This window comes from Parasteatoda tepidariorum, chromosome X2 (assembly GCF_043381705.1).
Source record: "Parasteatoda tepidariorum isolate YZ-2023 chromosome X2, CAS_Ptep_4.0, whole genome shotgun sequence".
Lineage (NCBI taxonomy): Eukaryota > Metazoa > Arthropoda > Arachnida > Araneae > Theridiidae > Parasteatoda > Parasteatoda tepidariorum.
Genome location: NC_092215.1, coordinates 51,451,197 through 51,471,204, shown reverse-complemented (window position 1 = coordinate 51,471,204; position 20,008 = coordinate 51,451,197). Strand labels below are relative to the sequence as shown.

General features: G+C 30.3%; 1 protein-coding gene and 1 long non-coding RNA gene across 7 annotated transcripts in view; one reads left to right on the top strand and one right to left on the bottom strand.

Moving 5' to 3' along the window:
* Nucleotides 1-20,008, top strand: part of LOC107452633 (sodium/calcium exchanger 3) — a 255,803-nt gene that overhangs the window by 162,234 nt on the left and 73,561 nt on the right. The window lies entirely within an intron of this gene.
* The window catches only part of LOC139427215 (uncharacterized), a 74,926-nt gene that overhangs the window by 7,296 nt on the left and 47,622 nt on the right, over nucleotides 1-20,008 (bottom strand). The window contains exon 2 of the long non-coding RNA XR_011638351.1: nucleotides 11,617-11,726. This is a non-coding gene — a long non-coding RNA (uncharacterized lncRNA). The remainder of the gene's footprint in view (nucleotides 1-11,616; nucleotides 11,727-20,008) is intronic.

The following is a 20,008-nucleotide window of genomic DNA, read 5'->3' as shown; positions in this document are numbered from 1 at the left end:
CGGTTGATGAATAAGAATTTTATCGCACCAGCTTGACCCACCTAATGAAGTCTTACTGATTGTTACATATTGGTATTGGAATCAGTACCTTACTGATTGGTACATATTATACATGAGAGAAAGCTAATCTTTCAAGCTCGTTACTGACAGAACGCGGGTTTGAATCCGAGTGTTGACACCTCAATATTTCCTTCATTTGCTTCCACACATGAAGAATTTACACTATCCTGCACTCCCCAATTTGTGGCCCATGCTATTAGAATACAATACACTCATTCTGGTATAGATGGCAGCACCATATATCTGGTTATCGTAAAAATAGGCCGGTATTCCTATGTATGTTGTTAATGGTTAAAAGCCGTATAGTTTTGTATTCATGGTTTTTTAACCATATTAGTTGAAAACAGTTTCAAAACTTTAAAGCTAAAAAAAATATTCTTTACCGTAAACTTTATTGTAAATTGGATGAGCAGACTACTGCTGGTTATTTAATCGTAATTTTGTAATGAAAATTCTAATAGAGTAGTTATTTTAAATAGTGAAAAATAAATGCCGCATATGTTGCAAAAAAAAAATTATTTTGTTGTTTGTAATAAAAAATGTGGCACTAAAGCAATACCCATTTTGTATACCATACATGAAGATGAATTTGAATAAAAAATTTTGTAATATTTAAAGTAAAGGTCGCTTTTGAAATTTACTTGGAAATATTACTTAAATTTTAATGCATATTATAAATCATTGATTTGTAAATACTCTTTTCTCCAATTTTTATTTATTTTGCTTTCGTTTAAATAAAAAAAGGAAGTAAAAAATATATAAATGGAATAATAAAAAAATTAGTGATTTGCAAAATTAATTCCAAGCCGTGAAGTTATTCTTTTAATTTCATTCTGAAAATAATTATAAAGTGAAGACCTTTTTTTAATTTTCATTCAGAAATTAATAAAAGGACTTCACGAAATTATTTATGCAAATAAGAACATTTGCAAGCAAAACTTAGGAATTAGAAATACAGAAAATTAAATTAAAAAAATATAAAATAATAAAACACAATTTTTTACTTTCAATCTTTCCACTACGTAATTATCAAAGTAACTTTATACTATGCAACTGACCTATGTAAAGAGGTTTGGTATAATTAAAGTGGATTTAAACTTTAAAAAAAACTGAAAATAAGTTGTTTTTCTTACCATATCACTTATTTTAACTCTCAACCGTTCAACTATATAACTATCTTTATAATACTTTATTCAATATTATGCAACTAACTTATATAACTAACTTATACTACTTAACTGCACTACTATTTAAAACGGCGTAATATAATGATAGCGGGTTTAAACTTATTTGATGTTTCTTATGTTATTAGCGAAAAAAAATTAAGCTTTTTTTAAATATATTCAACCACATTAATTGCATGTAACAGGAAAATTAAAAAAATAATGGTAACTAATCTTCTTATTCTTCTGACTAATTTATGATCCAATATTTTTTCCTTTAGTTTCTTTTTATTCTTTGGCAGCACTCAGTTAACTTTCAGTTGATAAATATTTACATAATTTAGCTACCATTAATTTTCAAAATCACTGTTGTAATTGAAAATCTACACATTTTGTTTAATTATTTTTGTTGGTTTTCAAAAGTTAAATAAAATCCATTACTAAAAGTAAAAACAAATGTAAACTCGGCAAAGAAAAGTAATTTTTTTTCAGAAATAAGTAAAGTATTACTTTCGAAATATAATTAAAGTTCGTAATTCAGCAAAAGAGGAATTCAATCATTGAAGAAAAAAGTATGAGTTCGCACTTTTTATACCATTGCTAATGAATTGATCAAAGATAATTATTCAAAGCTGTTTTTTTTTCTTCCCACTTGATTACATTATGAGAAGTCGCATAAAATATATGATTTTCTGTTCCATTTACTTTAAGGATTATTTCAGTTCTAATGTTTTTTGCTTACAATAAATTAAATTATGTAAGTCAATTGAATGCTAATTAAAAAGCTGATTACCTAATTTTATTATATACACTCCTTTAACAAATTTTTCCTGGTATTTTAGATGATATTCATACAGTTAACAACAGTAAAAAGAAGAAAGAAATTAAAAACGTCAATGAGAATTAATTCCATAAACGCATTTCCTTTTATTTGAATTGAAAGCATACAGCTTTATAATTTAGTTTTGTATGCAATTGCTGCAAATATTTATTTTAATATTATAACCGTCGTTGAGCAGCAGACCCAATTTAGGGTTTACGACTCCTTAGCCTTGTAATTTTAAGCCCAATCCAGAAGACAAGGAAACTCCTGAATCAAGTATTGGGATGCATTTGCCTTCGTGGAGGTTTTTTTTAAGAAACTTACCAGCATTTGCGTTATATGGAAAGGAGAACCGCGAAGACCTGCCACGGTTAGCCTGATGGCAAGGGGACTCTAACCCATGATCCGCCAACCACTGAGGGTATTTTATGTCAGCACTGTGGTCGGTGTAAGCAGGATGCGGAATTCGTGTCTATCAACCATTGCTGGGATTCGAACCCGGTTCACCTCATTGGAAGGCGAACACTCTATTGACCTATCACGGCTCCCACTATCTCGTTTTATTTTATTTTATAACCGTAGTTTAACAGCCGACCCAATTTTGAGTTTTCGACCACTAATGTTCAACTCCGTAGCCTTGTAATTTTGAACCAATCCAGAAGACGAGAAAACTCCTGGATCAGCAACCCAAGAGGTATGATTTGTTATGAGAACATAGAGGACTTTGTTACTTGACAGATTTAACATGCATCAGTCACCATTTACTACAAGGAGAGTCTTCGGCAGGCAGGGAAGGCGAAAGACGTACCTTNTTCCATTTACTTTAAGGATTATTTCAGTTCTAATGTTTTTTGCTTACAATAAATTAAATTATGTAAGTCAATTGAATGCTAATTAAAAAGCTGATTACCTAATTTTATTATATACACTCCTTTAACAAATTTTTCCTGGTATTTTAGATGATATTCATACAGTTAACAACAGTAAAAAGAGGAAAGAAATTAAAAAAGTCAATGAGAATTAATTCTATAAACGCATTTCCTTTTATTTGAATTGAAAACATACAGCTTTATAATTTAGTTTTGTATGCAATTGCTGCAAATATTTATTTTAATATTATAACCGTCGTTGAGCAGCAGACCCAATTTAGGGTTTACGACTCCTTAGCCTTGTAATTTTAAGCCCAATCCAGAAGACAAGGAAACTCCTGAATCAAGTATTGGGATGCATTTGCCTTCGTGGAGGTTTTTTTTAAGAAACTTACCAGCATTTGCGTTACATGGAAAGGAGAACTGCGAAGACCTGCCACGGTTAGCCTGATGGCAAGGGGACTCTAACCCATGATCCGCCAACCACTGAGGGTATTTTATGTCAGCACTGTGGTCGGTGTAAGCAGGATGCGGAATTCGCGTCTATCAACCATTGCTGGGATTCGAACCTGGTTCACCTCATTGGAAGGCGAACACTCTATCCCCTGACCTATCACGGCTCCCACTATCTCGTTTTATTTTATTTTATAACCGTAGTTTAATAGCCGACCCAATTTTTGGTTTTCGACCACTAATGTTCAACTCCGTAGCCTTGTAACTTTGAACCAATCCAGAAGACAAGAAAACTCCTGGATCAGCAACCCAAGAGGTATGATTTATTATGAGAACATAGAGGACTTTGTTACTTGACAGATTTAACATGCATCAGTCACCATTTACTACAAGGAGAGTCTTCGGCAGGCGGGCAGTGCCCTATATGATTTTTGTTTGGCATTTTCTTAAAAATGCTTGATTTTTTACTTCCTTTTTTGGATTAGGTAGCAAATTTTAAATGAAATAAAAGTTAGCATTGTGATTGTTACCAACTACAGCAAAGAAAAAAATCTCAAAAAAAACAAACAAAAAAGAGAGAGAGAGAGTGGGAGGGAGGGAGAGGGAGTCGTTAAAGGCCGCTGAATTAAAAATTGGCCACCCGGGAAGACGCACGTCCACTGAATGAAGACACTTTAAAACTTAGACGCTGAATGTTTATTGCTTAACTATTTTGAAGCATTTTACCATTATTCTTGTAATAAAGTTTAATAAAACACGATATTCCCTTACCTCTTAATTAGTATATAAACTATTATATTACGCTTCATATGATTGTTTTAATGCAAACTTAAGTGCATGTAGAAATTATTATTTATTACTTTTTGGACAGTAATTACACGCAGAAATTATATGTTCGTTGCAAAACAAAATGTACATAAATTGCTAATCTCAGTTTCCCTCTAATTTCCGAACAAAACTTCCTTTTTTAAGAAGTTTCTGATTTCTATTTTTGTGATTCCAGGTAACGACTGTTTAATATTTGAACTCGTAGTTCATGAGTCAAACTCGGATTAACCTCACGCTTGCTGTTATTGATCATTAATAAGTAAAATAAAACATGCACTTTAATTTTTTCTATACAGCTAGGTATCACCGTCAGTATTTATATACAGACAGTGAATTTCTGTTATGTAGAAAATAAGTTCTTGTACTTATTTCAATAGAACGTAAATGAATATTGTAAGCAAATAGAAATCACTTTAACCCACTAAACTCATTTGCCACGAGAAATAAAATGAGTTGTTGGAGAAACTGAAAGTCGAATAGGATCATTATATGACCCCAGTAACTGATAAAATGATTGTAGAAGGAAGAGAAGGCCGGAAATGTCTTCTAAATATTCATAAAAAGCAGATAAAGATGGAAAACTCATCTATTAATAAAAACGAAATGAACAGGTGTCTAGTATTCTAGGAATCAGATCATTGGATCATTAAAAAAAATTTTGGCGAGTCCTTCTGGGTTCTAGGTTAAGGCACACTGAAACAAAAATTTCGTGAGAATCTACTAGAAATTCTTCATCAGGTTCTGGAAAATCATTTTTGTAAATCAAAATTACAAAGAGTTGAAAACAGAAAATTTCTGATTTTTTTTTTCATGAGAATCTACTAGAAATTCTTCTTCAGGTTCAGAAGAATCATTTATCAAAATCAAAATTTCAGAGTTGAAAACAGAAAATTTCTGAATTTTTTTTTCCATAGGAATCTACTGGAAAATTCTTCATCAGGTTCAGGAGAATCATTTATCAAAATCAAAATTTCAGAGTTGAAAACAGAAAATTTCTGAATTTTTTTTCCATAGGAATCTACTAGAAAATTCTTCATCAGGTTCTGGAGAATCATTTTTATAAATCAAAATTACAAAGAGTTGAAGACAGAAAATTTCTGATTTTTTTTCTCATGAGAATCTACTTGAAATTCTTCGTCAGGTTCAGGAGAATCATTTATCAAAATCAAAATTTCAGAGTTGAAAACAGAAAATTTATGAATTTTTTTTCCATAGGAATCTACTAGAAAATTCTTCATCAGGTTCAGGAGAATCATTTATCAAAATTTCAGAGTTGAAAACAGAAAATTTCTGAATTTTTTCATGGACAATATTTAAAGACCTAAAATGTTTATTATTAATATTTTTTCAAATGATATGATACCTAAAATTAAGTGCCGAGTAGGCTCAGGTGATTGATAGCTCACCTCCCAATGAGGCGACACGGGCTTTGAATCCTAGCGATGGCTGGTCGATACGCCCACTAAATAAATGAGGACGTAAAATATCCTTAATAGTTGACGGGTTTGTGTCTCCTTGCCGTCAGGCTAACCGTGGGAGTTTTTCGTGATTTTAAACACCATGAAACCCAAGTGTGGTTTAGTTCCATCAGAAAGTCCTCCACGAAGACAAATTTCACCCAATACTTGATCCAGAAGTTCTCGTGTCTTCGGGAGTGTGGTCAAAATTACAAGACTTCTGAGTTGAACATTGGTAGTCGTAAACTCAGAACTGGGTCGGCAAATTAACAACGATTATAAAATAAAAAACAAATTCCACTAAAAAAGCGAATTATAAACTTGAAATCCGAGAATAATTGCTTATATATTTTCTATCGTATTTAATTTATTTATATTATTTGTTTTTCTAATTTAAATAAGTTAATTATAATTACGCTTAAACTACTTGAAATGTGGCGCCTCTCAATGTGATAAAAAAAAAACTAACCAATGCCAAGAAAGCTGTAATGAAGTTATTTCAAAAGCATTATGTTCAAATACTAAACGATAATTTCCAACATCAACTGCGATTGTCCTATTGTAAAACTCAAACTTAGTTCTGTACACGAGTTATTCTTTTAAGAATTCCTCTGGAAGCTGTTGTTTTTTGGCTGCCGAACTATTTCGGTGCGTTGGCTTCAGTGTCTTTTCTATGACGGTATCAATGCCAAGACACTGGTTGGCGCTTTTCCAGAACCTGCGAACATTTTAGATTTTGTTCGGTAGTATGAACTGTTTCTTGCTTTCTCGGACTATTTTAATGGAAATTTATATTTTGAGACACGGCCGCAGACATAAATTTCAACGACAAAAATATTTCTGCTGGAATTGCTTTGAAACAATGTAAAGAAATCTTTGCTATGATAAGCTAGAACTCGACAAGATGAATTGTAATTGTTCTAATATTTTAAATATCATTCCATAGGGAAGGTTGAAGTTCACTAATTAACCTGTAGAAATAACCAAAATTATCAAATGTAGCAAACAATTCCTGTTTTTTTTTATTGTATTTTTTTTTAAATCTCAAGGAACTAGTACTAGGTCGAATAATATATTTGACGCCCGGTGGCAAAGTTGACTCAGCCTTTCATCTCTTCAGTAGGTCGATAAATGAGTTCCAAACATGCTTGGGAACTAAACACTGGGGGTTCGGCATTCGGCTGACCACCTGCCCCGCTCCTGCACCCCAGAGCCCAAGGCAAAAAAACTGAGGTGGGCACAGTAGACCTTGGCCTTCTATGGGCTGTCGCGCCACTGAGTTTAGTTCAGAATAACATATCTCATTCAAAAAGGGAATATTTCAAAAAAGGAATATTTCAAGAAGGGAATATTTCAAAAAGGGAATACTTCAAAAATAATATTTCTTTTCACAATAAATGAATGAAATTGTAGAACTATTAAATTGGTGTTTTTGTTTGTTAACTTTGAAGGGCTGTAAAAACAATTACGAGGTAAAAGATCTCTTTATTCGAACAATATTTCACACGGAAGAAAAACACTCTGATAAAATTACTGTACTGTAGGCTAATGACATTTCTGGTTAAATAAAACCAAAACCTAATTCTGGTTAATAAACCAAAATATACTGTATTTAAAACATTCGTTTGGTAAGTTTTGCGTTCATCTGGTAAACGGTTTGCTGGAAATTCTGGTTTTCGAAATTGTAGTTCATATTACCACGCATTTAGTAAAAAAAATCGAAAAGTAAATACAATTAAAAACCATATAAATGGTTGTTAATTGTATTGTAGAATTGTTGTAAGATATCATGATAAAGTTACAAAATTTTACCACATTTACCAAATTCAGAAACATGGTAAATTTGACCATTGCCTGGTAATTCTGACCATACTTTTTATTCTCGATCAACACTTTTGCTTAAAACTCTAAATTTCTGTAATCAAACACAAGCGTTTGTATTAATTTATTTCATTTAATTTCAACAGGTTCATTAACAAAAATTAAAACGTAATTTCAGCTACATCTGTTTTCTTGCAGCAAAATCTTTAATTTTTGTTTAACTCTTAACGCTCGAACTATTGTATTGCATTAATGAGAAAAATAGCTTCATTTTAAGTTAGTCCGATTACATTCAATAAAATTGAAAATTTTTTCTTTTTGGTTACCTCTTCAGATTTTATGAAAGAGCATTTTCTTAATTTCATATTCATAATAATATACTATTTTTTGTTGTCGATATATTATGGTAGATACAAATGTTTTGCTTAAATTAAATAGATACAAAACATGAAAAAAAATGTTAACTATTTACTTTAAAAAGCAACCTATTCTCAAATGAAAACACCAGTTGTAAATGAATTAGGTTTGAATCTAAGTGATGACTGGTTGATACAAATTCTGCTGCCAACTTACATCGACCACAAGTGCTGACGTAAAAATATCTTTAGGTTAGAAAACTCTAAGAATAATGGGTTAGAATCCTTTTGCCAACCGGTTAACCACGAAGAGTATTTTTTTTTTATGTTATCCTTTTAATGCATCTCAAATGCGGGTCAGTATCATCTAAAAAATTTTCCATTAAATCTAATTTCTTTAAATGCTTGATCAATTGATCCAAGAACTCCTTTGTCTTTTGGGATAGGTTCAAAATTATAAAGATACGGAATTGAACATTAAAAACAGCAAATCCAGAAATGAATCGAATGTTCAACACCAGTTCTTCAATAAAATTAACCCTACCACATATGCAATAAAAATCTTCACTGCGTCTAGTTCTAAGAAATTAAAAGTAGTTAAAAAATGAAAATATTCAATTGCCTCTATATATTAATCAAGACTTTTAATTTTATAAAAATATTGTATCTTATGTCTTCAAATACTTTAATAAAATATTAATGTTGTTATTTTAATACGCATTGTTTGGTTAGAACAACACTTAATCTCCAAAACAACAGCAAAACATATGTAGAACATTCCTAGCACCACTTAAAAATATTTTATCTGAAATATAAAAAAAAGCTCTTTTCATCAAAAACAAAGATGCCCTTCTAACACCGAGTATTCAAAAAATTCAAGAAGTCATGAACATCGAAACAAAACTCTAGGTAAACACTCGAACACAAAAAGAAAAAACTACTTTCAAAAATAGACAAAGAAAAAAACACACACACTCCCTACCTTATCTCATTTGAGGGAATAATGCAAAGGAAAAGAAGAGAGCTATTTATATATCCGGGCAAGTGCGATACACAGAGAGCTAGCAAGGTTTTGCCACCTCTGAAGTTTCTGTGTTTGTTCAATTGGGGTTGTCTGTCAGTATAAAAGTCTTTAAGAGAGTTAGATGTGTGCATACAGACCTTGCCGCCACATATTAGAGAGGCCTTTCCTAGTCTTTGTTCTATCATCTGTACATGCATGGCTCACTTAGTGAGCCATCTGCAATGCCATGATATTTATAGTATTGAGGTCCGTCTGTTCCTTCTGTTTTTGCTTTTTACCTCCATTGCCGTTTAATTCGTTTCCAAAGGATTGTTTTTCTCTGCGTCGGGGTTTTTTTTCTTCGGTCGGTTGAAGTTCGTATACGATAAATGTTTTAAACTAATGAAACGGTGAAGGAAGTGTTTTTTTCAGACAAGCGATATGTTTCTAAATATCAAGTGAATGATAAGTGAATGGAGAATTTAGTTGTATTGTTTGATGGCTAAATTATTTTTGGTACTTTCTTATATGGATGAGAAATGATGAATATTTATCACCACAAAAAGTTATTTTAACACAGAGTATTAGATATAATTATTATTTTTATAACTTTAGCTGCTCTATTTGAAATGGTCATATTCGGTTATAATATATTTTGTAAACCACCATCGACTGTTTTTACATTAAAATTTATCTCCATTGCCGTTTAATTCGTTTCCAAAGGATTGTTTTTCTCTGAGTCGGGTTTTTTTTCTTCAGTCGGTTGAGGTTCGTATACGATAAATGTTTTAAACTTATGAAACGGAGGTGGAAGTGCTTTTTTCAGACATGCGATATATTTTGAAATATATAGTGAATGGAGAATTTAGTGGCATTATTTGAAAGTTAAATTAGTTTTGGTACTTTTTTCTGTAGATGAGAAGTGATGAATATTTATTGCCATAAATAGTTTTAAGTTATTTTGTACATAGTATTAGATATAATTATTATTTTTATAACTTTAATCGCTCTATTTGAAAGGATGATATTTGCTTATAATATATTTCGTATGTGATAAATGTTTAAATGTAATGAAACGGTGAAAGAAGTGCCTTTTTCAGACTTGCGATATGTTTCTTAATATCTAGGGAATGAGAAGCGAATGGGGAATTTAGTGATATTATTTGGAAGTTGAAATATTTTTGGTACTTTTTTCTGTAGATGAGTAATGATGAATATTTATTGCCACAAAAAGTTTCAAGTTATTTAGCACATAGTATTAGATATAGTTAATATTTTATAACTTTAATCGCTCTATTTAAAAGAATAATATTGACTTATAATATATTTGACAAACCGCTATCGACTTTATTGACATTACAATTTTAAAGACAAGGCTATAAATTTGGAAATAAATTTTTTGAAAATATAAAGCAAGAATGAAATAAAGATATTAAGTTCGGCACTAAATTTATCTCAAGTAAATTAGTGTTTTAATATAGATTCAACTAGTTTGAGTATTGCTATATGGTATGTATTTTTGTGATATAGTTTAAAATTATTCGTTGAAAATATTACCTTAAAAATTTACTCTTAAAATGCAGATTGAAAATTAAAAATTTTATAATTTTTTTAAGGTTGATAGAAAAAACCTTGGTACTTTTAATATTTTTTTATTTCCCATATATTTTTTAACTTGTAAGCAACATTGTTCCCCTTTTATCATTGAAAAATTTTCTTTGCAACTGGGTGAAGACTCGAGTTCAGTTTTAAGATCTAGCTGAACTTCAGAAGATGTGCGGAAATCGTATCGATCTACCATCCCTGGGATTTGATTCCGGAACACCACATTGGGGGGCGAGCGCTCTATCCCCTGATCCTTTACGGCTTCATACATAGTCTATATTAATGCGTACTTTGCTTTCATGATTTCTTTTAATAAAATTCACTTTCATTATGATATTTTTCAGCTTTATACCCCACTTGGAATTTATAAATATTAATAAGGATGTTTTTCCTTGATTAGTAGTTCATGTTGTAGTATTATTAACTTCTTTAAGTTTCAGCTAGTTTAGTTTAAAAGTAATTAAAATATCTTAAATAATTCAGTTGTAAAGCAAATTTCTGGAAGTAAATCGATTCTATAATAATTGGAATGTATCTTAAAATTTTCAGTGTCTTATTTATTCTCTATTTTTATAACTAATTCTGCTGATTTATTTGAAATTAGCGCTTAAAAAAATTAAGTATTATCTTTAATTTATTTTTGATAACTCTCTCACGATTTGAATATCAAATTTGATAATTACGTATGTTTATGAGGAAGATAAAATGGGATAAACAAAAGCTGAAATTTCTGTTATATTTCCTTGCGTAAAAATAATATTTTTATTCAGCTCATAAGAATGATATGATAATTATATGTTAATTTGCGTTTTTAAGTTATATTCGGGATTATTTCTTTCATAGCTTATTTACTCCGAACTGCATATTCCTTCAAAAACAGCCTTTAACAAATTCTCATTCAAATCATATGCGATCCAATTAAGAGCTTTTTGAATTTATAAGAAAAGGTAAGGCATAAAAAATAAAAAAATTAATACAAATAAATTAAAAAAAGCAAAAGTACTTTAGAGATTCAAGTATAAAATTCAATTAACCCCGTTTGTTTACTTTTAACAATAAATCAAAAAGTATCATTCAACTTTTCTTTTCGTTCGTTAACAACTTTAACTGAATTAATAAAAAAACTTTATTTGTGCAAGAAAACTTGAATATGAATTACTTGTTAGAAGGGTACTTACTGCTTTGTTGTTTTTTAAGTAATTTTTTTCATTATCTCTATCGCATAAAACTGAATTCAATTATGAGTTTCGAGAGTGATATTTGGGGTTTCTTGGAACAACTTCTTTTCCTTTAATAAAAATAAAACTTTATCAACAACTCAATTATTTTTTGTGTAATATAATTTGCATCTAAATGTTTAATGAAATATCTTAACTCATCTAAAATACTTTCGCTAAGTTGATTTAATATGAAAACTCGAGTTTTGTTGACATTCATTAATAATAGCGAAGCATATGCAATTAAGAATGAATAATAAAATTTCTGTAGCTTATTTATGTTGCAATCCTATAATAAGAAGAAACAAGGAAAATTAATAAATACATAAATAAATAAAGAAGGAACAAATAAATAAACAGAATTGGTAATAGTAGAAATTTATTTTGTATATTACAGTTGTGTTTTTAATATTTTATAACCATCGTTGAACAGCCTACCCAATTTTTGGGTTTACCACTACTAATGTTCAACAACGTAACCTTGTTATTTTGAGTCCAATATAGAAGACAAGGGAACTCCTGGATACGTATTGGGAGAAATTCGCCTTCGTGAAGGACTTTTTAATGAAACTAATCCACATTTGTGTTGCATGAGGAGAAAAGCCACGAAAACCACCCACAGTTAATAAGAAAGCAAAGGAACTCTAACCCATGATCTGTCTACTACTGAGGATATTTTATGTCAGCACTGTGGTCGATGCGAGCTGGGTGCGGAATTATTAACGACCAACAATTGCTGGGATTCGAACCTTATCGGAAGGCGAGTGCTCTATCCCTGAGTCACCACAGCTCGCACAATGGGCAATTGGTGATGATCTGGGAAGCATCCCTGAGGATGATCCGCAAATATACTCTCACAATTTTGAGAATCTGCAGAGGGAACAGCTCCCTCGCTTTGGAAGCCCGATTACCAGTGGTCGAAGTCGAGTATACGATAGAACAGTTTAACTAGGACAGATACCATGCACCCTGAGTCCCTACTTAGGCTGATCAAAGTGATCATCACCAGCTCACTGACCGTTGCCAGTGATACTTGATTTCAGCAATCTACTGGGAACCGTGTCTTTAAGATCAGTCCACTGTCGTTTTAAAGAAATGAAATAAAAAAAGCATATCTCAATGCAGGTCCTATGTGGCTGTTAATGAATATCTTAATGTTTCAGTTGTTATGTTATGTTTTCCCTGAGTAGAATTGTTAATAAAAGGTTCTTTAATTGATCATGTGATATCTAATACATTTTAGCCAATACGAAACACTTATGGTGAACTGATTTGAAACGCAAATGCCATGGCGGTTTCCTCTATAAATTTAGGAAAATAAAAGCATTTATTAAGGCAGTTTCTTTTAACATGAAGTATTCGATAACCAAAATCTGTTACTTTGGAGCAGATATGCAATGCTTTCAAATAACCGTTATTTTAAAAAATGACTAAGAAATTTAGTTTATCTTATTATTTATTAATATTAATTAGCAAAAGCTTAAATTATCTGATAATAAAATTACCTAAATGATCATATATTTCTGATTCTGTCAATTTAATCCAAAAATCAATAATAATAGAAAACTTTGCACCAAGGGCAATAATTAAATTTTATTGTTCAAATTCTTATCATAATTCTAACCGAAATACTTTTTTGTTCTCCAAATACTAATTCACCAGTATAGGTGTATAAAAATCATACTAACTAACTTCACGTTCTTTAAATAATACCAATTTTATAGCATTTAACCGACAAATTATAATATAAAGCAAATATATTAAATACGAAGTATCACTGTATTAAATGCGTAGGAATTTCAGATTTAATTAAACAGTCGTAAACTGTTAGAAAATATCGAGATTTAAAACACGAAAACGCCTTATAATTTCTTTTTTATAACGAAACAAACCTTTACTTCGAAGATTAGCTACTTGAGAAATTAAAAGGGTATACATTCCTTCAAATTAATTGGTTGCAAGTCCCGAGAGAGTTCTATTTAGTATTTTACAACGACCCTATCATTACTGCTGCAAGTCAATTAATCAAAGTGAAACTAATTAGTTTAACATAGACTTATTATATTGTATTCAAGCTCTGAACTGTATTTACTTAATTTAGACTTTGTGCGTAGTTAATCATTTCAGAAGACTACAGTTTCAGTTTTACATTTTAAGCAATACTAGTTAAAGTTTTAGAAAAATCTACTCCAGCGACCAAAAACACGAAAATATCTTCTGTATTGAAAGTTATCTTCAGTATTCTGTCATCTTCTGCATTGAAAGTTATATTATTATTTTAAACACAATTATATCCTCCCTTACTATTCTTATGCGACGATATTTTACGTTTTTTGCATGTTATATGTTTTACAGCTCTGTGATTGAAGTACTCTTATAGATTATTACTCTTAATTGTGATATTATATACTGGTTCCTCTGGAATTTACCAATTATTTGAAAAAAATAGAATGAAAACAGAGAAAGATGTTTTGCTTAAGAAACAAGTTAATTTATTCTCACAATAATCGTAAATCAAATAAAAAGCTTGTCAAAAGATGGCGCCACTGACTAGAAAAATATAAATAATATGTTCTGCTGCATTTTAGACCATTCCTTCAAAAAATTTGCTAAGGTGTCTGTTAACTTTGTTTTCAAACTTCATCTCGTTGTTGCAGCGAGTCGTGGTTAATTTCAACACCTGGCTTCTAAGTTAGTAGCGCTATCTGTTGATCAATTTCATTACTAATTTTAAAACATAGTGGAAAAAAGAATTTCCCTCTTTTTCTCAGTTCCTTATTTATCGCACATTTTCTTTTTTTTCAATTCATTGTTAAATCATCGATTACTTCTGAGACATATCAAAATTAACCTAACGTTGATTCCATCCAAAGACTATTTTCTTACATAATCAATAATTAACTATTTATTCACTTAAAATATAACAGCCTGTTATATTTTTCACGCTGTTTTCATAGTCAAAATTAAACTTTTGTAATTTAAACATCGCTGCCATATTTTAATTGTATATTGATTTTTTTTCTTCTTTTTTTGAAATTAATAAAATAAAATTTATTCTAATTTCATATTAAATATCAATTTCTATACAAATTGAAAAAACACGCTCTTATGTCATTTTCTTTTTTCCCCATTTTTAAGCGTTGCGTTTACCCCTAAAAGCCAATATTTTTACAAGCACTCTCAGAAACAAACTTTCACCTTAGACGATTCATAAATCTTTAACTTTATTTTTCTATGATTTTGACCATGTAATCATTCAATTTTTAACGTAACTCGAAATCACAAATATTTGACAAAACTGATATCTCATTCATGTCACATGTCAGCCGGGATTCGATCCTGGGTCACTTCATTTGGAGGCGAACGCTTTGCTTCAAGAGCACCAGCAGCTTTAGTGCTATGGTTATGAAAAAAATTTTTAAACTGTCTTTATGTTAAAAGTTTTACTTATTGAATTCGTATACACGTAAAAACGTTAAAAAACCAAGTTCGCCTACCTTTGTAAAAATGTCTGGCAATTTAGCTTACCGAAAAAAGCAGATATAATCAGATAGAGTTTCACTTTTAAAATGAAATCAAATAGTAGTTTTATTTACACGATGTTAAACACCATAAAATAATTGCTGTAAAGTAAGAGTAATTATAGAAAATCGTAAAATGATTTGAAAAAAGATAAAATGCTCTTAAGGTAAGCAAAACTGCATATCAGAAACTAGAATTTGAACTAGCAATTTTAATCCTTTTATGATTAGAGGAAAAAACAGAGAAAAACCTGTTTCGTGAAAAACAGCTTTAAACCGTCAAGTATACGGAGACAGTCTGTAAAAAATGGGGCTTTTTTGCCGTGCGGGGGTTGGGTTACGATTAAAAAAATCTGTATTTATCTTTAAACAGCTTCTTTCCGTAAAAAAAATTTCCCTGTAGAATTTACAGTTATTAACTGCAGTGTATCGCAACTGTTGCTTCTTTTCAACATTACATTAATAGAAAAACTAATATTCATGAAAAATTACGAAAACAATTTCTTAATAACTGACTATAATATTAGACTTGTGATGTTTTTGCTTCGAAATTACGGGCAGCAAAATTAAAAGTTTAAATAAAGTTATTGCCTTCATTACGATCAATAATCAAAGCAATGAATTGAGCCAATAATCGTAACCTTTTTATAGGTCTTGAAAATTTATTTTTATTAGTCTCGCCATTTTGCCGTCAGCTTCTAATGTCAAAATATTTAACTTAATCATTATTTAGAAATTGGATGCATTAAAATACTTTTTAAGTAATATAATATAATAAATATTTTCTATCTCCTTTAAATTAAGAGAATTAATTTTGAAATAAAGCTTGTATACAAGAATATTTTGTTTTTTTAATAACATTATTCATTAAACATCGCATTTTTATTTCACAACAATTCCTGATTAAATATTTTTTGTGTTATATATATTGAAGAATCATGAAGGGCAACTTAATTTATCTTTGTTATCTATAAATAAATGACATTGTACCTTTTGTCAAAAAGTTGTAAATCTTTTGATGTCTTTAAAAAGTAATTAGAGTTCCCCGTGTTCATCGCACAATTAAGCTTTGCATAATTTTAGTTTTATGAAAAGCTAATTAGCAAATTCTTTACGATAAAGACTTAATAATTTTGTTTTTATATTTAAGTTTACGACTTTTTTAATGATGCGCGGCAATTTTGGCTTTTTGTGATGTAACAGTGTTTAACATCATGTTTAGTTATTGGATTAATTTTATATATTTTAAAAGCCTCTATAAAACAATCAACTGCGAAAAAATTTCACACTCAGTAATCAATGGTGGTTAAATTTAATATTTGATTAAATAATTTTTGTATGAGAAAGTCAGGTTTTAAATAGCGAGAAAGAAGTATCGTCAAAAACTACCTAAATATGCTAAAATTTACCGTGTTTCCGGCTCTATGAAAACACCAAAAAGCTTGGTAAATTTCTACCGAATTGCTTTGGTAATCATTATGGTAAAATTGGCAATTATAGTTTTATAATATGTGATTAAATTTGGTAATTTTATCACGATACCTAATGGCATAGCAGAAAAACGATTTTTAGTAATTTTGAACTTTTAATACATTTGAACTGAGAAAAAAAGTATGATCAGAACTACCAGAATATGGTAAAATTTACCGTGTTCATGGCTTTATGGAAACATCGAAAAATCGGTAAATTTTACCGATGCACTTTTTTAATGATTTTGGTAACATTAACAATTAAATACAGTTTTATTACCATGCTGTTAAGTATTAAATGTGGTAAAATTTGATTATTTCATCACGATAACTCAGACTATGACATAAAAACGATTTATCAAGTTAAATTTACTTTTCAGTTTCGTATTTTTATCTAAATGTGTGGTAATAAGAATGATAATTTTAAAAATCAGTATTTCTAGTTCATCGTTCGCATATGATCGAAACAAGCACCAATAATTGGTTTAAGTAGGGTTTATTTTGATTTTGTTAAAAAGAATTATGGGAATTGTTTTATAAGAAATGTTATTACCATTCAGTACGGTTTTTTTACTAGAATTTTTTTTCTCCTTATGAGACTTTAAGTAAATCAAAATAATTGATCAGATATCGAACAGATATCGTAACTAACATTTTAATCATGGTCCCCGACAATATTAAGGATTTATAGACCCATAATTAACTCAATACAACCAACGTAAATTTTTGATTATGACCTGAAACTTAAACTTTATATTCGCCTGATGAGATCTATCTTTAATCCGACAACGCTATTTAACATAAAAGAAGAATTTGAACAGTTTAAACATGATGAGTAATTTGTTTGATTTAATATCTAAAAGATAGGCATTTTATTTACTTCGCATTACAACAGCACAATGGGCTAGGCAACGGTCTGTGAAACATCCCCGAGGATGATCCGAAGACATGCCATAGCAATTTTGATCCTCTGCAGAAGGAATAGCGTCTCCACTTTAGTAATCCGGCGACCTGCACGCGAAGTCAAGCAATTTATGGTAGAGTAGTTTAGCGAGGACCGATAGCGTGCACCCTTGGTCCTTACGTAGGGTGATCAAAGTGGTCACCCACCCGCTTACTGACCTCAGACAGTGATGCTTGACTTCGGTGCTCTACTGGGAACCGTGTCTTTACGATCAGTCCACTGTAGGACTAATATCTAAAAGAAAAGTTAATAATATTTGAGACTACCTGAAATGAGTCTGATAGAAATTGAAAATTATAACCGAAATCTTTAGAGGAACTTTTCTAATCGAATATTTCAAAAACATCTTTAGTCCATCTCCATATAACATGGCGGCTGCCGGAAACTAGTTTTCATACGGTTTTTAATGAGCGGCAGCATTAATCAATAATACCACATTATTAAGGATGCCAATTTTATCAACCTAAGCTGCTCTGTCCAATTTTCCCCTACACTGAAAAAAACCGGCTTAAACTACGAAAAAAAGAAGAGGCGCTTAGGATTCCAGCACATTTTATCGCAAAAACTACTTTTACCAGAACATATTACGGAACGAAAAACCTGATGACCGTAATTTTTACAGTAATAATTACCGTAAAACCACTGAATCACTCTAACTAAACAAATATTACTGTAAAAAAGATGGTATATTATTTCACGTTCAAAATAGGCGAGAATGGCCTGGTTGGTAGGGCGTTAGGCCCATGTCCAAGTGGTCATGAATGACTCCCTGTGCACTAAATGGTGACTGGTGCACGTTAAATATGTCAGGTTACAATGTCCTCCATATTCCCATAACATATCATACCTCTGGGGGTACTGAATTAGAGTTTCATCATTCTCTGGTTCTGATCAAAATTATGATCTGTGGATTAATGAATGTTACGAATGAATGTTATTCACATAAACGGGCTGTGAAGTGTGTGGGGCTGAAGTCATATTCGTGGACATCGATGGTACCACTGAAAAATAAGAAACGCCTCCTCGTCCTTTAATTCTATTGGTTACACAAAACAGACTAGCTGGTATTGGCATGCTGTATTGGAAACAACAGGAATGACAACATTCAAAATGGATTTTAAGGATGATGCGTTTAAAATAGATTTCACGGATTTTTATCATAATTTGATCCGATGTTTTTGGTGCATGCATTTATATTAAACTTTGCATTAAACTTAAAAGCTCTTTTAAGACGAAATTAGTTTTTGTTATATAAAACATGCTATAAACATTCAGATAATTTTATTTCCATTTTGTTGAAATTTATGAAAACGTTCTCTTTAAAGAAAGTTTTCATTATTGTAAAACTGTATTATTTTTTTTATTTAATTTCACGCAAGAATAAGATTTATTCTTGCAAATAAACCTTTCGGTGCGATATTGTTCTCAAATTATGCACGTCTTAAGCCGAGAACACAATTCCCACTGAAATAAAGAAATAGAATTATTCGCCGCCAAAACATATGGTACCATAATTCAATCGTAAAAACAACAATTTCAGATACTTTACTTCGAGGTATGAAATAAGGAGACAGACCAAGTCACTTTGACGTCTAATTTACAGTTGTCATAAAAATGAATCCCCCCTCTTTTATTCTATAATTAGATTTATATGCGGAAATATAACGCAAAACGATTTAGTTCAAATTTTTAGAATTATTTCTTTAAACAACTGTTACTTAACAAAAATAATTATTAAAGTAGGTTACTTCAAATAGAACCTTTCTTAAAATAACATCCATAAATTACAGTTTAGTTCATAAATCTTAACTAATATATGCAAACGTAAAAGAAGGAAAGATTTAAATCTTAAATTGTAAACGCTTCATATTATTCGAAATGTTTAAAAATTTCCTTTACCCAATAAATGTAATTTGAAAATTCAACTTTACTTTCCTATTTTTATGAAATGCTGAATTTAATTTATTTGTATTTGCATTTGAAAAAAAGTAGCTAACTGCACTTTAGATATAAATGATATAAATCAGTGAATTTCGGTAATTAAATAGAATTTTTCTTAAGCTTAATTTTTTGCTTGAAGCATAGATTATATGCGACGTTGCTTTTTACAAATAGAAAAAAAGAAAAATTAGTTCATTTTTAGAAAAAGAATAAGTACTTATTCTTTAATATATTAACGAATTGAGTTCCTAAATATGAATTATTTTTAATAATGCATTTTCTAATAACGTACCGTCATTCGGGGCTACTTTGTGCAGGATTTCGTAGTTTTTGAACTTTGACATGTAAAAAAACTATGTTAATTCAAATTTTAGTAAAATTTATCGATATTATATTCATAACTGGACTCAGACGAGTGAATTTGATCAATATTGGCATTATTTGTATGTAATATTTAC